At 33.5% G+C, this 6220-nt stretch overlaps 1 long non-coding RNA gene across 1 annotated transcript; it reads left to right on the top strand.

Moving 5' to 3' along the window:
• The first annotated feature begins 2354 nt into the window (after nucleotides 1-2354).
• Nucleotides 2355-3740, top strand: LOC108872343. Its single transcript, XR_004448819.1, has 2 exons — nucleotides 2355-2678; nucleotides 3156-3740. It is a non-coding gene; the product is annotated as an uncharacterized LOC108872343 (long non-coding RNA).
• Nucleotides 3741-6220: the final 2480 nt, after the last annotated feature.

Below are 6220 nucleotides of genomic sequence, written 5' to 3'. Positions count from 1 at the left end.
CCAGACAGAACCCTTTTATCATCCTTGAAGAAATTAACTGTGAGATCTCTTCCTTCATATCGACATCCTGCTGTTTCCAACATTCCATAAGAAATTAAATTCCTGCTCATGCCTGGCATGTATATAACTCCTATTAAGATAACCAAAGAACCGTCTGGATTTAGAATTTTAATTTTCCCAATTCCCTGAATGTTGCTGTGAGTGTTGTTTGCCATCAACACTTTGCCTCCCTTAAATTCTTCCAAATCAAATAAGAAGCTCTTATCAGGTGTGATATGAAATGAACATCCTGAGTCCATCACCCACTCGTCCTTAGTATATTGCGTGCTGACTGTAAGTATTAGAGGTTGCTTTGCCTCTTCTGCTACATTCGCCGAGTCTTGCGACTTGGCTGATCTCCTGTCAGGGCAATCACGCTTCCAATGACCCTCCTTTCCACATACAAAACATCCCTTAGTGTTTTTGTTGTTCCTGGAACGAGACTTGGATCTCCCATGTCGACTCTGTGATCTACCTTTGTATGTCTTTCCATTGCCCTTTCCGGACCTTTGTTCTGATCTGCCTCTGTGTACAAGCAGACCTTCTCCACCTGACCTGGTGAACTTACCACTCTCGATCAACTCTCTTTCTTTAGACTTTGCAGCACCAGTAACCTCAGCTAGGCTCAGTGTGTCTCTCCCATACTTGAGGGTCTCCTTGAGTTGATCATATTTAGCAGGTAGAGAACTTAACAGCAAGATAGCTTGAACTTCCTATGATACTTGAACTTGCAGATTATTTAAGTCTGCTACAAGCTTTAGGAAATCATCAACATTCTCATCAATAGATTTTGAGTCAACCATCTTGAAAGTGTAGAACCTGAGCTGTAGATAAATCCTGTTGGGTACGGAAGTCTCTGTGTAGAGATTGTTCAGTGTACTCCACATTGCAGCAGCAGTCTCCCAATGTTGAATTTTTCGTAGTACCTTATTCCCAACATTCAGCACAATCAGGTCTTTAGCCTTTTCTGATTTCTCAAATTTTGCAGGATCTATCGCAGGTGCAGGGTCAACAATTCCAGCCAATCCCTTTCCCGAGTCCTTCATGGCAGACTCGGGTTCATTGTTGGGGTCAAAAACGGTTACGACGGAATTACCACCCGAAAATCCTCGGAGATCGTATTTCCGAAAGAGATAGTAAAAGGAAAGATGTAATTTTCGTAAAAATAACCAATACAAAGTTTTTACGAAGAAGTATCCTTTGGGATTCAAATTGAACAAACCAAGCTCGGTCACCGCGCATACACGCCGTCCGGTCACTATGCAGCAACCAAACCCGAGCAAAGCTCGGTCGCTACGTAGCGACCGAGCGCACGTCCCGCTCGGTCGCTACGTAGCGATCGAGCCCGGCCAAGCTCGGTCGCTACGTCCCGCTCGGTCGCTACGTAGCGATCGTCCCGCTCGGTCGCTACGTAGCGACCGAGCTCGACCAAGCTCGATCGCTACGTAGCAACCGAGCGATCGTTCCGTTCGGTCGCTACGTAGCGACCGAGCTCAGCCAGGCTCGGTCGCTACATAGCAACCGAGCGATCGTCCCGCTCGGTCGCTACGTAGCGACCGAGCTCAAGCCAAAGCTCGGTCGCTACGTAGCGACCGAGCGCTCGTCCCGCTCGGTCGCGACGAAGCAACCGGCTCGAGCCAAAGTTCGGTCGCTGTGTAGCGATTGAACCTTTCCGAACATCGATACGACACCAATCCTTGCATTCTCGTCAAACCTTCGAATGCTATCTCCCGAAGACCGTAGCAAGCTCAGTCCATGTTTCCCGCTATTCTAATTCATCGATCAAACTTCGCGGATTAGAAACCGCGGAAAATTCGTAGTAAACGGGTCGAGTCGGAAGACGGCCCAAAGGGACCTAAAACACGACTCGAGGCCCATCCTATGATTTTCCTAACCAAAAGCCCGTAAACCACAGCATGGTTCACGCTTGGCCCACAAGGAAGGATAAATGTCAAGTTTCCGCGGATAAATACGGAAGTTTTGAAGATAATTGTGAAGATCGGGAAAAATGGAATATCTCCATTTTTATGCTATGACGGCTTAAGGGCAGAAGAGTAAAAGCGTAAACCGACCTTGGAGCTAGTATATAAGGAGTCCTAGGCGAGGAGCAGAGGGGGAAGAACTTTTTCAGAGCAAACTTAGCACTTAGAGCAATTTAGGCAATTTTCCGTTTTTGTTATTTCGAGCTGCGACTCAATTAGGTTTAGCCGTCTTAGGGTTACTAGAACTAGGAATCTCGCCGACAGCTCTCGAGCCCAGGCTTATACCTTGTTGTAAACGCTCATACGCAAATTCGGAGTAAGATCTTCTTTGCTCTCTTTTCGATTTATTATACTTTATCGTTGTTATTCTCGTGTTCTGATTGCTTGACGTGTGGTAATTAGCAGATATCCGGGTCCTCTGGGAAATTAGGGTTTTCCTAGTTTCATTATTTAAACGGAAATCGACAGTGCGAATTTCGGTTCCCACATTCATCCTTGGTGTCTGAACCTTCCTTTAGAAGCTTCTCATCAGTGAGAATGGATTTAAGTCCAAGCACTCCAAAGTGAGCAAGCATCCTCACCTTTCATAGGGTGAAATCACCATCACCCTCAAACCGGTCGATATCCACACGTTCCTTCGAAGTCACCATTGAACAGGTAGTGGATATGACTCTGTCTCTCTCTCCTAAGTAGCCTTAATAACCCGGATGCTCTGATACCACTTGTAAGAGAATTTAGCTTAGGTTACTTAGGTTCCAAGTTATTTTTAGATCTAGGTTTTAAACTGAAAGCAATGACACAGTCAATTTAACGAGTTCCCGGCCCTCGGCACGGTATGTCTCGTGGGAGAACTTCTGCTCCCAAACTTCACTAGATCAAAGAGATTCTAGAAACACCAAAGTAGTGTTCTAGATAGGTTGTTACACAAGTATCAAATACTCTTCACAAGAGAATACAACAAACTCCTTAGATCAACTAGACTTAGGCCTAAGCTATTGATCTTGTATTGTTGTCTCCTTCCCCTTGCACTTCACCTTGATCTGAATACTTGTTGCTGTCTGCTCTGTAACAATCTTCTTGTATTGTACGGCTTAACCTAATCAACATACGCTCGTCATGTTTATATGTGATTAGGTGTTTCAGCTGGAGTGGGCCTGCGTGTTCTTGGCCCAAGTCACATCAGTATTGCTTCTGGCCCATCTGTCTTGCCGAAGCCCAAGCTATGTTCACAATGATCATTTCCTGGATAAACATAGTCGTCTCTTTTTGTTAGTTGAATCACTACTGATCCAAAAATATAGATAGATATACAAGATGGAAGAGAACAAAAATAAACAGAGAAGAAGAATCTCCCATAAAATTACCAGTAATGGTGTTCCCGTCTATGAGTTACTTATTGATTATCATACACCTGCGCAAGATCACAAAAGTAGAATTTAAATTAGAACGATCAAAAACATATGAAAACTTAAAAGATAGATGCGTGAAACTAATGAGGGTGGTGTGATATTTATATAGCAAATTAGTTTAAGTTTCTAAATGACTTAGTTTTCAAGAGAAGCTGTGAGATAGAATATCTTCAAATAAATTTTAATTCAGCTCTGAGATAGAATATCTTCTAATAAATTTTTTAAGATATTTTGGTTATAATATATACATAATTTTGGTAACTCAAATCTTGCTATATATATATATATTTAAATATTAAATGCATGATATTAGGAAAGAAGATATCTCGTCAGTTGATTGCAACTGGTTTTTGATAAAACAAATTCCACTATAAAGATTTAAATAATAGATAATAAGGAAAGAATAAGGAATTTTAACGTTAAAACCTCCAACTAAGTTTGTTTTGGATAAAAAAAACCCAAACTAAGTATTTAACGAAAAACTCCCTAAACTAACTTTATTTAATGAATTAAACTCTAGCAGGTCATAATTACTATTACTACCAGTAAATCTTTAGTTTATGGTTTCTACACTAAGTAAACATAGTTGAGGAATTTTACCATTAAAATGAAAGAAATTCAAAATATTATAATAGGAGGATAAATTTTCAAAATGCATTTTATAAATTAATGTATAAGCTTCTATAAATGACTTAGAACCTCTTATAATAATTTAAAATGTATGGTTTTTATAAATGTATTTATAATTTTATAAATGATTTATAAAGCATGCATTGAATTATTAGACATTAATAGTTATTATGATACTTTATATACAAATATATTTTTTTCTATGCAAATATAAAATCATTATATCAATTCAAATAAACACTTTTTTTTATTATTTTATGTAATTTATAAATATATAAAAAAATTGGTCGCATTATTACTCTATAGTTTCAACAATTAGTTACCATAAATAATTATTTTTCTTATATTATGTAGATTATTTGGAAAGTGGTAATTGAATTATCCTTTCTTTTCAGATATAATTATAATAAATAAAATTAAAATTCATTGGTCAATCAAGTTATAACAATTTGAAGAGTTCATTTATGATGAACACGTAATAAAAAATCACTTATGTGACTTCTCAATCAATATATAGTAGGATTTATATTTTTATAAATAATTTATAACACTATATAACTAATTTTAAAATTTTGATAAATTTATTCTGTAAACAACGATAAATATTTAAAAATCATATTAATAAACATGTTTGGATTTTGTAATATTTAAAATAGTTATTATATAATTATATTCGAATACAATTCATTAAGTAGAGTATAAAACTATTATAATTATCTTATATAAAAATTCGTTAATTATATTTTATAGTTTATAAATATTAAAAGTAATAAATATAACATTATTAATCTTTCTATAATTTCGAGAATTAGTTGCCCTAAATTATTATTTTTAATATTATTTAGATTATATGGCAAGTGATGTTAAATGTTTTTAGACTTACCTTAAATTTTTAGATCTAATTTAAATAAATAAAAATTAAAAACAATCGACCAATCAAATTATAACAATTTTTTTGAAACTTCACCTATGAGCGACAAGTCATCAGACCTCACTAAAGTTACTTCTCTTTTAATATATAGGGGGATTGTAGATCCATCAACAATAACAATCTCTTATCCCTTATATATTAAAAGAGGAGCATTATAACATATTTTTGTCGCCACGTGTCATGACCAGGATCATTCTTAGAATCCTTAAAAAAATATGTTGGTCCATATTAATATATAATAAATTTTTTAATAAACTAAATTAATAATGAATGTTCTTCATTGTTTCCTTAAATAGAAATCACGTAATTACTTAATATGGCTGAAGTATATATGACAATTAATGATTTTGAATAATAAAGATTTGATAAAAATTAATTTATTCTCTATCTTTTTTAAAATTTTTTAACTTATTAAAATAAATTAAAAAACCACATTAACTATATAATAAAATTTTAGATTTTCGTATATTTTATGTTTTGAACTTTTAAAAACGACTATAAATGACTAAAGTTGTTAAAAATCTCACATTAAAAATGTTGTGATCCATGGTTTAAAATTTCGATTATAACAAGATACAAATGATTTGAAAATTACATAAGTAGGAAGTCTTATTTAATAAATATTATATATATGTATATTAATATTTTTGTAAAAAAATAAATTATATACCATATAAAATACATAAGTATTTTAATTTCGAAATTTGCTTTGAATTTTTTTGATAAACATTTTGAACAACTATTGACAACTTAATATTTAGATTTTAAATTTTGCATTGAATGATTTATAAAATTATAAATTACTAAAACTATTAAAAATCCCACAAATTTTTATTATTATTAATGATTTAATTTTTTGTTATAAATAAGTACAAATGATCAAAAATAATATGAGTATAAAATATTTTATAACAGATGTCAATAATAAAAATGTATTATATGTCTATGTTAATATCATTTAAACTTAATTTTATACCATATAAAATAGAAAAAAGTGTTTGTGTGGATTAATAAAATTTATTTATGTATTTACACCAATTTAATTATATATGTAATAGTTACTAAATTTTAATTATTTAATATATATTTAATATTTAATATATATAAAAACATATAATACATAAAAAGAATGTATATATAATATTCATCTCGTGTAAGGCGTAGGTCTTAACCTAGTTGCTATTATATTATTTGCTATAAAATATTTTATAATGAAATAGGTATAATGC

This window comes from Brassica rapa, chromosome A06 (assembly GCF_000309985.2).
Source record: "Brassica rapa cultivar Chiifu-401-42 chromosome A06, CAAS_Brap_v3.01, whole genome shotgun sequence".
In the NCBI taxonomy this organism is placed as follows: Eukaryota; Viridiplantae; Streptophyta; class Magnoliopsida; order Brassicales; family Brassicaceae; genus Brassica; species Brassica rapa.
This window is presented reverse-complemented; position numbering and strand designations above follow the sequence as displayed.